This window comes from Cebus imitator, unplaced genomic scaffold (genome assembly GCF_001604975.1).
Source record: "Cebus imitator isolate Cc_AM_T3 unplaced genomic scaffold, Cebus_imitator-1.0 Scaffold282, whole genome shotgun sequence".
Lineage (NCBI taxonomy): Eukaryota > Metazoa > Chordata > Mammalia > Primates > Cebidae > Cebus > Cebus imitator.
In genome coordinates this window covers 1,218,655-1,230,022 of record NW_016107597.1, presented here as the reverse complement: position 1 = coordinate 1,230,022, position 11,368 = coordinate 1,218,655, and the positions used below count along the sequence as shown (strand labels likewise).

The 11,368-nt window shown below is 37.3% G+C and overlaps 1 protein-coding gene across 1 annotated transcript in view; it reads right to left on the bottom strand.

The window, feature by feature from the left end:
• The window catches only part of IL1RAPL1 (interleukin 1 receptor accessory protein like 1), a 1,323,503-nt gene extending 1,313,765 nt beyond the window's left edge, over positions 1-9,738 (bottom strand). Inside the window, exon 1 of the mRNA XM_017501615.2 lies at positions 8,816-9,738. The gene's annotated coding sequence lies outside the window, so the exon portion shown is untranslated. The remainder of the gene's footprint in view (positions 1-8,815) is intronic.
• Between the last annotated feature and the right edge of the window lie 1,630 nt (positions 9,739-11,368).

The window sequence follows — 11,368 nt, the reverse complement described above, 5'->3', positions numbered from 1 at the left end:
GTATGGTAGACTATTCTGAATTATAATTACAGGTGGCACTCCATATCTGTGGATCCAAGCAACCATGGAGCAAGAATATTTATAAAAACACGATTTTAAAAGAACAATAAAATAATTAAAAATAATACAAATAAAAATACAGTGTAACAGCTATTTACACAGCATTTACATTGTATTAGGTATAAGTAATCGTCAGATAATTTAAAGTACATAGGAGGATTACACAGGTCATATGCAAATATACCATTTTACATCAGGGACTTGAGCATCTGTGGATTTTGGTTTCCACAGTGGTCCTGGAACCAATTCCCCTTGGATACCAAGGGATGACAGTATATGTGATTTTGTTTAGTAGTCATATCCCTGACTAAACCATTTTTGGGCCCAGACACATGACATCAGTCATTTCTGTATCCTTTACAGTCCTTCTTGTATCCCCTTGCACAGTGAAAGCACTTAAATACCTATTATAGAGGTGGAAGGAAGGGAAAGGAAAGGAAGAAGAAAGGGAAGGAAGGAAGGAAGGAAGGAAGGAAGGAAGGAAGGAAGGAAGGAAGAAAGGAAAGAAGGGAGGAGGGAGGGACATAGGCAGGTGATTTCTTTCAGTCTATTTGTAGGTTTTAAACTACCTAATATTAATTATATTACTCAATTTTCCTTATTTTTGCTTTTTAAAATCAGAAGCTTTTGTCTCTACTTATAATGTAGCATGGGTTTTGGAGAATGCAGATCTAAAACTGACCTGTTATTCATAAGTGTTTAAACATTTGCTTGTGTAATCATTTACTGATGACCTACTATATGCTGTGCACAATGTTGGGCCCTAGAAATACAAGACTCGCAGGCACTTGCCTCCTGGAGCTAAACTATTCACTCACTGAGAAGAGCATACCCATAGACACACGTGGCTTGCTCTGTGACTGTGTTATTAAGGGCCCTGTAGGAGAAGCCCGACAAGAAAAAGCAGCAGAGTCAAAAACCCCTAGAGACTCCTTGAATGCATTTACTCTGCATACTGTGGAGCTGGGTGCCTCTTGAGTACCATTCAGGAGTTCTGTCATGGTGAGAACAATTAGGAGCTTTAATAGGGGTATTCGAAAACCAAACACTGAGAGCCACCAAATCCATTTGTTACATTCAAATTTTCTCCTTTGGCCACATGAAGCTTTGTTTACACAAAATACTCGATTCCATTCTAAGTCTCTCAGTTTTTCCATTTTTACCACTGTATTTAGCTCCCCTGGCTGTGTCTCTTCTGAAATGAAGCTGGCAGAGAGGTTGTAAGCATCACAGTGTTCATAGCCAGCGTCATTTCTTCATATAGGTATGCTATCAGCTGCCCACCCAGTAACTCTAGAGGGCACTGCGGGATTCAACCTGAACAAAACTATGTCTTACACAGCCCTCTCTCCACCTTATCATCTAAAATGCAGTCCATTCAAGCTATTTTCCTGGGTCAGAAAAAAGTTAATGGCATCTTTTCTAGAAATGTCACTATGATAATACAAAGAGCCTGTTATTACAAACTTTCCTCTTTAGCATATTAACAATAATTCATTTGTCAAACATTTTGACAAAAATCATGTATATGTGTGGATACACATATTAATACAGTCATTAGGATATGAGGATACACACACACACACACACACACATATCAGCTGTATCTTGTTTGTTTAGTAGTAGTTATATGATTGTAGCTTGGCAAACCTGAGAAAACATTACTGTCTTTATTATTCCAAAATCAGTTAATTATTGTTTATGTAAGCAGGCTGATCCTGGTGATGAAGAAATGAAATATGAAATTTAGTATCGTCAAAGTGGGATAAGGTGTAGCTAGAAGATATTTTGATAGGACCCCTTAGTGGAATCCCTTGGAAGCGAAAAGGTAGCATGCAACATTGAGACAAATATGGCCAGGGATGTTCAGGAAAGTCAAGAAAAAGGAGAGGCTCCAAAGAAGAGCAATTCCCTGCAAGTGGAAAGATAGCAAAGCTAATGGGAAAAAGGATAGTATGGAAAAGACAAGGAGACCCACCAGTGACCTACTTTCTCAACTCTCCTTTGCATTGTGTCTCCAGAGATCAAATGAGGTCAAGAATGAGGTGTGCATAATAAAGTTCACAGATTCTGAGTGCAGAAGTCAGATGACTGATCACAAGTTGGTAAAATGAACTAGAGGCCAAAAGATTCGATATGCCAACATTAGCTGTGCTAACAAAAAATGATACTGCATGCCAGGACATATTGCTATATAACTAAAATACCCAGCTGAGGGCTTATATCATATTAAGGAACCAAAATCATGCATCATGAGAGAGCCAACAAATTGTAAGATCTTGGAAACTTCATTTCTCTGGTTCACAATTTCCTTGTTCAAAATCACATAACGGGGCATATAATTCTATTAGGTTTGTATGAGATTTTGATCACCTTTGACTTTATAATAATTCATTTTTATTTTAACTACAATAAAAACAATGTTTATTTCATTTTTTAAAATGTAATTATTTTCCAAAATCAACCAATTTTAAATTATAACCATTGAATCCTAAAACTCACATGGGACTATTTTGGAACTTTAAATGTATATCCTTAGGAAATTGTATGCTCTAAGTTCATCTATGCTTAAATTCAACTCCTTTGATCCACAAACCACCACCATACACCCTTGCCTTTCATTTTTCTCTGTAAGATGAGCATGATTAATATGCATATGTAATGCAAGTATTTTGCCTCTAGACATATGGACCTTTTATTTACTAGAGTTGCAGGAGTTACTCCAAGGAATCTAGAATCTATATAAACACCAAACTTTTTATGTAGATAGAATAAACAATGCATTTCAAAGATACAAGTAGACTCTGTTGTGGCTACACATAAATTCATTTTTAAAGAGTTATTATATTCATAATAATTTACTATTATTGTCATGCATTTTCTCAATTAATGGATACTGAAAGTACAAGTATGATTAAGTAGACTTCCAGTTAATTTGTTTTTAATTAAAAAGGGAACTTTGTACCAGAAAATGATGAAGATCACTATACTAAGTCATACATATTAATCTAAACATCGATAAAGTAACTCACTTTGATTAGGTCATAAAAAGATAAACTACTATGAATAATTTTATAATTATCCATATGCTGATTTATTATCATTATAATTCAAATAAAGTATAAGATACCTAATAAACGTTGAAAAAGTCTATAATTATATGATTACAATCCACAATCCATTTCATTTTTTCAGTGAGTCCAAATTCTACACACAATATCCTGACGTAGTGTTACAACGAACAACCTAGCTTAACCCTTAAATTTATGTTCTTAGAGGTGTAGCTCTTTTAAGAACAAAGTAGCTCATTTAGTGCCATTTATTGTATTTGCTATATATGAACATAGTAACTATAACAAACCATTTGGACAGCTAGTGATGAAAAAGATTACTTTTAATGTTGTGATATTAAAATGGGAAAGAGCAAATTTTCAGAAGTAAAATTTCCTTTTAGTTCTCTTTCTTTCTTTTCTTTCTCCCCTTGAATCCACAGTTCAGTGCCTGGGAATTTTAGATGGTGTGATAGGAAAGCAACATCAAGCCACCTCGTCATCCCTTCTCTGTAGCTAAGACAGGAGTTTTAGAGTTTGGGCACCTGAATATTGCATCTACACAAGGATACCAAAAAAAAAAGCACGCCAATTAAGAATCTTTCCTTAGAAGCCAATGGTCAGGATAAGCATACTTAACGGATAAGTATGTCCATTGAGCCATGTGGTTAAACTGTAATAGAATGTTATATGGAGTATAAGACACTTCAGGGTGGCATTGTTCTGGGTGAAAATTAAAAGCATATTTGTAAGGTGATTAGCTGAATTTGTCAAATAAACAAGCCTATCTACATTCATACAATATTCCTTCATACATCTGCCAGAGCAAATCTAAAGTATTGTCATAAGACATAAAGAATATGCATTTTTTAAATATAGGAAACCAAGAGAATGCTTGCTATTAATAGGCATCAATGAAGTCAGATAAACATGCATAATGAAATTCATTTGAAACAACAACAACAAAAATATTGGGAATCCTTGAAAAGAAAAGCAAGACACTGGGAAGTTAGGAAGAGGAGGTTGCTCTTCAACATGAAAATTCTTTGTTTAAAGCCCAGGACTACTAATTTATTACAGGGTTAATTTTGCACTTTCCAATTCTACTTTAACCAAAATATAAAAACTTATTCTGTAATCTGATTATTCAGTCATTGAAAAACATACATGAGAGCTCATATCACTAAACTATCCTCTTTGCATATATGTAAATATCATTATGTTAAGATACAAGAACATGAAAGAGATGCAGTTTTAGTAGTGACACATAGGGGATTGCCTCCCCCTAAAGAAAGTAAGTAATTATTACAACTAGAAAATTCCAAACAGACTGGATATCTTTATATTCTCATTTTCCCTATTACACTTGGTATTGAAACTCATTATGCTTTTGTTAAGAAGCTGAGAGACAAGAGTCACTTTCTGGTCAATGTGCTCAGTTTGAGAGATGGCATCAAGCTTGTGTACATTTGTTTGTGTATTCTTGGTAGCAGAAACAGAAACTCCTAAGTACTCAGAAGCCTTTTTTAAAAAGCAATCTGCATAAAACACTCTAACTCATAAAACCCTTAGTTACCACTGTTTGAATGTTATTCAAAAGAAACTATTTTTTTTAATTACTTAAGACAACTATATTCCCATATGAGTACTTCTGGAAAAAACTGAGTACTGAGTGAAAGTTAACCACCAAAGCTTTCAATTTGTCTATGTTGGCTAATCACTGAACAATATTATGTACAGCTAACTGTAATTGCTACTAGAAAGCACCTATTCAGATTTACGATAAGGGCATAAAAACATGCACAGCTAAATTAATAAGACTTAGGGAAATCCTTAATAATTCTATATATTTATAAAGCACAGAATGGTGATAAGTACTTAGACACATATTATCTCCTTTCTGTAGAGCAATGTGCCACTATTTATTTGTTAAAAAATGATTCTCTGGAACACTGAGAAATCAAATGTGGTGTCAGAGGTCACAAGGCTAGTAATTGACAGAGCCAGAAGTACAATTCAAGCCCTCTGACTCAGCCCAGAATTCTACAATGCCTTGATGTGTCAGAAAACTGGACTCTCATCTTTGAGATTCCAGATACACCTAATGGAAATAGGGTTGAAATTTAATAATAAAAATGCTGACGTGACCTTACCTACAGCTGCCCAAACGGTACAATAATAATTATGCTTTAAAATTTGAGCATCACCAGAAAACTTGCTACTTTTAAACCTTAATAATCAACACTTGTCTTGTTGCCACAAATTAGTCAGCTTTATAAAAACACAAGATTTGCCAAACACCAAATATCCTATCTGTTGTAAGACAAAGTATATCCCAAACAGTTCAGTGTATCACAAACTAACAAATTCTGAAATATAAATCTTCGAAGTTCAACTGTTCTTTAAAATGCTTTATCTCGTAGTCATTTTTAAAGTAATACTGATTGGTTCACATATGGTGCAAACATAATAAAAATTCAATTTAGAATTTTCTCTAGTTTTAGGAATACTGTGATTACTTCTCTCCTAAATCTCCTTACTTTGCTGAAGCAACTGGTCAGGAAACAAAACTGATAGCTTTCATATTCATAAATGGTATTTCTTTTTTTCCCAAATATTTTCTAACCTAATTACATGACTGTGGCTCAAAAAAATGGAAATAAAATTGAAAACAGATGTTATGTTTTACATTATCCACTGCCATCATGTTTAAATTCTTTCATATTAGGCAAAGCTTTTTATTATTGATTTATAGGATACTTAAGAAAAATGCTATAACCTGCCTTAGTTACATAATCTTCTTTCTAAAGAAAGTAACATTTTATAAAGTGCCATTAACATGATTGAAACTATCTTTCCTAATAGAAGTATATGCAGTCTTCAAGTAAAGGAGTTAGCAATTACATATGTATATTTGCTTCACAACCAGTGTCTTTTTATACAGAATCCTTTTCCATACTGCTATTATTTCCATCTCCTACTGAGCTTAGAAAACCTCCAGAATATGCCCTGCTTGGTAACATATGTGTGGCTTACGTCAGAAAACAACTGAGGAAGTCATTTATTAAATATTGAAAGAAGGAGTACAGGAAAAATCATTACAGACTGTATTTGTGCACATAGTTGGAAACCAACAGGCTGGAAGCAGCCGTTGTGTTACCCTGACCCCTGAAGGAAGGAATCTGGAGTTAACTTCACATTCCATTTCCTGCACAATATGAACACCAAAACTCCAAATTCACTGGCACAATATATCAATGTTTGTGCATGTCCTGCATAAGTATGAAAGTCACCTCAAATATCAGACCTTAGAATTTCATTCCACAATCCCACTGTTCTGACTCAGGGTAAGCAAATCTTTTCAAAGTTACTTAGAGGGTGTCTAGATTCTGCATCTTACTCCATAGGACTGGATGGAAACAGAATATGAGAAATAAAAGAAAAACAGAAAAAAAAATTTTCCTGATAGAAAAGTCATTTAGCCTTCTTTGTAAAATAAATGTAAAGGGAAATAGGAAATAGCACAACTAGATAATAAGATGATTCGATTGAACAGGGTTAGGATTTCAGAAGTTTCATTTATTGTGAATATGTGATCTACTGAAGAGAAAACACATCCTAAAACAGCAGAAGGCCAAAGGACCTGATGTGTATCTTCTTTAAAAAAAATCACAACTCCAGATAAAACATGAGGGAAAAAGACATTTTATTCTGCAGTATTCCCTCCTCTGTACAGTGAGCATAGTACATTTATCTCATCTCATGGTAAAAGTCTCTGGTGGCTGCAACCTGTCTTTTAAGCCATTCAATAAGTGAAACTTGAAAATGGATTGCTCTTTATTTCTGGGATTTCTGTTAATAATGAATCCAGTGCCATTTAATTTGTAATTTAACAGGATACCGGTACCTTTGAATGTTTTTACTTCTCTTTTCCCAGAAGGTTAAAATGGCCCAGAAAGAGATTCTCATGGTTAAGATAAAGGTACAAAACACTCATTTCTGACACACTGTGGTAGCAATCATCATTTTTATGAGGGAACCAACAGGCTGAAATCTGCATCAAGCTCTACCAGGAAAAATGCAAGAAAGGACCCTAAATAGTCATTCCGTTCACAGTCTTCATTTCAATGAATTTAACTTTCCATTCAGTTGGGGTCATATATTTCAATCCTAGGATAAAGAACTATGACCTTGGCTGGAATCATCAGTCCCATTTACTCAATGGGGAACTTCTGAAACATTGCGGACGCATTTTGACTCTCCACGGGTGTGGCTAAAATTGGTCCTGTCCAGCCCTAAAGCTTACATGATCTGATGTCCCTCCGAAACTCACTATGAGAAAACTCATGTTAAATTTGCCATAGATATCAAGGTTTACAGGACCCTTGGAGCTAATCTCTCTCTGCTCTCCTCCTCTGTTAGCTGTTACAAGCCTTCAAAAGTTAACAGGGTGATGGAGCCTCTCTCTATACAATCATCTCATCTCACTATCGTTGACTGAAGCTCGCTGATGTAATGAAGTTACATAATCACCGATTATGCACGACTTCCATCCATCTTCCTACATATCCACATATCTTCTCCCCTCCCCTTCAGATCAGTCTACCAGGTGAGATTCATAACACATGTAAATGCTCCATTCTCTCATCACAGGCACTGAATATGGGACTTTAGCATTGCAGTACAGTGCACTGAACCACGTCATCAATACTGATTTTTTAATCCCATTTCCCAGGCAGAATATTCTTAAATATCCTTAGTGTTCTAGTCTCTAACTTTTTACCGAAAGGGTAAGACAGATGTAGCAGATAGGACACATCTTCAACTTAAGGTTAAGGGAAGTATGTAATTAATTGCCTGCATTTCCCAAGCTGGCTGCATTGCAATAAAAGGACGGTCTCTGCTTTCAGACCTTCGACTCCCCTGCACGTGGATCTCAGCTTCAGCTATTTAGGGTATTGGGTAAATAATTATATTATTGGGCAATTGAACTTGAGAAAGAAAGCACTGTGGTGATATTTAATCTAATATTGCCTTATTCATCTCTATGTTTGCCATCATTTTTAGCTTTTCTTGTCTTTTCCTTTTTTCACTCTGAGTGATAATCCAGTAGATAAAAAAGTAGCCCAGGGCACTTAATAATCTCCAGTAACCACAACCTAGAGAACAATTAACGATGATTATCACCTTAAAGTTTAAGAACTTGACAAGTGGGATGTCCCTGGTCCCATTGCGGCTGTGAAATGCAGCAGAATGCTGCACTGAGTTGAAAACATATTTCTTTTAATGCATAAAGAGTAGCTCGTTTCATTTTAAATGGGGCTATTCACTAAGTGTTTCTTTTACTGCTGCTACCCCTTCCAGAACACAGGGGCCACAAATATTACATCCAAACAAAGAGTGTCTACCCAGAATTAATTCAAGACACTCTTTCATATCAAAATAATTAAGGGAGAGAGTGATACTTTGATTTATTTTCAATTACACTCAGAATACGGGCACACATACATAATACACACGCACACGCACACACACACACACACACACACAACACACCCAACTGCAGTTATTCCATTCAGTGCCAATAACGGCCACATCACAGCCATCAATGCGATGCAGCAATCATTCAAGTCACCCCATTCCCATTACAAATGCCCAAGTTTGCTCATGCCACTGACGAGTTTGCATATATAAAATGACCTTACCCACAACGGTCTTCCAAATTATTCTCCTCTGGATATCAGTCGGTAAGGTAATTGCTGGTCATCACAATGCGTATTCAGAAAAATCCACGTTTTACTCCTGTGTTCTTTTTCTTGTTTTTGCTAGCAATTAATATTGTGAACAAGATACCCATTCACAAATGCCAAGTTCACCATAAAAGCAGATAATTCCATACAGATCTTCCCTACAACACTGTCTCCAGTTAGTTCTCAAAGTGCCCGATTGTTTGCTGAAGATACAATCCAGGTGCAGAGCAGGAAAAAAAAAACAGACTAGGAGAAAAAAAGAAGAGGCAGATAGAAAAGGAGAGACTGAGAGAGGAGAGAGCAGAAAAAGAGAGGGGAAAATAAAAATAATTTTTAAAAAATAAGGAAGGAAAAAGGCCGGTAAGTGAGAAGTCTGTGAGCTCTAAGACAAGAATTGGAGTCTTGCTTGCAAATCTTCTGAATACATGTAGCCTTTCAAATCCTCCTGGTCCCCAAGTAAAATTTCCAGATCCAGGATGCAGCCATAAGAAAGAATCCTATGTATATTTCACAAGTATCCCGCAATAACAGATCCGACGGGGTTTTCCTTGTACAGTACTGCTATGTGAAAGCACACAACCCCTGCTGTTTGGGAAGGTGTCTCCTGGGTCCTAGCTCTCTTCATCAGCCCCCAAAAATGATTTTTCAAAAAAGAGTCGAGGGGGTGGGAAAAGCAGATTTGCGCTTGCCTTGAATGATGCTAATCCTGAGCGAAAACGACAAGCAAAACACGAATAGCACGAGATCTTGATTAATAGCCACAATCCACTCAAAATATCCCAAGGAAGAAGGAGCGAAAACAAGAAAGAGAAACTGCAATGCATAAATGATTCCAGTGTTTCTACAAGATCGGTTCATTTGATTGAATGCATTCTCTGGTTTGCTGCAAGTCATAAAGAGGATAGTATTACTGCCACCCAATGGATATTTTAGTACTAGCCAATCCACAGACAGTCACCGCTCTGCGAGTTTTAGTTCTCAGAAGACAGAAGTGGAAGGAGGGTAGTCTGGGAATCTTTTGGAAGGGACCCTGGGAGGCCTCAAATAACGGAAATCTGTCCTTCCAGGCAAAAGTGGACTGGCAAATTTGGATGCTTAAACAGTCTTGCCTTAGCCACCTTAGAATTATGGATCCATTTCTCTAGGAAACAGAAAGATACAGAGAGTGATGCCTAAGCTGACACATTCTTGATAACCTCGTTTTCATCTCTTCTCTTTGAAGCAGATTTATTATTGAGCGCGACCCTCCCAACCCCATCTCTGTCTTCCCAACCCCCCGCCCTCCCCAATTCTCCGTAACAGTTTAAGATGGATTACAAGAGGGAAGGATGCGGGGGCTGCTCCAACCTCAGGTGCTAAGATGATAATTGTTTCTAAAGGGCAGTTTGGCAAAAGTGCTTGTCTGTATTGATATGTAAACTGTGAGTCCTTCAAGCAGTTACCCTCCTCACAGCCGCGCTTTTAGTTTGAGGGAGGAGCAGAATCTTCCCGGAGTGGGGCTTGGGAGAACGGTGCTTGTGGAAGGCTCTCTGGGAGTGCGGGGGCGACGGGCGTGGGTGGGTGGATAGGAAAAGGAGCGGAGAGGAGGGTATCGAAGAGGATCCTCCTCCCGACCACCGCATAATTGAGTTCCCTACAAAAGAGTTCGCTGCGGGTTTCTGAGATGGATTTGTGACGAAGAAAGAGGATCAAAGTAGGTACTGGTAAATATTTTAGGTTATTTGCTCAATTTAAGGTCCTTAACCATTTACATTGGGATAGTAATCACATTCACTTGTGATTCCGTGCTTCTCAAACTTTGATGTACACACCATCACCTGGGTGTTTGTTAAAATGCGGATTCTGATTCGGTACATCTGGAGTGAGGCCCGAGACCCTGCGTTACTAATAAGCTGGCCCGTGGCCCATAATAACGTTGCTGGGCTGGGGACGACACTTGGAGTAACAAGACCCCTAAAAAAATGTTAATGTTTACACTGCAGCCACAGTGTTAGTTTCTGGCAGCTGAGTAGGCTGGATGATTAAAAGGCAGAGAGCCGCTTTTCTAGTTACTCCTTTCCCTCTCCCCACCCTGCAACCTTTCCCATTCAACACCTGGAGCCCGAGTACTTGAAAATCGTAACCCATTTTGTAACGTATTCCACAAGCTTTTGTAATGGTAGGCTTAACAGGATAAACCAAAAATAGAACAATAAATAGGTAAAGTAGCCTTGGCCCTTCAGAACTGTTTTAATTTGGGGAGTAAAACACATGTTAAGATAAAGAAAACACTTCGAAAATTAGGTAAAATGTCAGCTAAACGAATGCAAACTAAACTAGGCGCAGGTGAGAATGAAAGCAGGCAGGGAGACTAGACAGGGAGGTAAATCTGTATTTCGAAAGAAGGAGCAGTACACTGAAATTTCCAACCTAAGCAGAGGGAAAATGTGGTTAAAGTTGGCAGGCAAGTCTCACAAGGTTTCTTTGAAGCTAACTCACCCATGTTCACATCTTCTGTGCCAGTGTTTT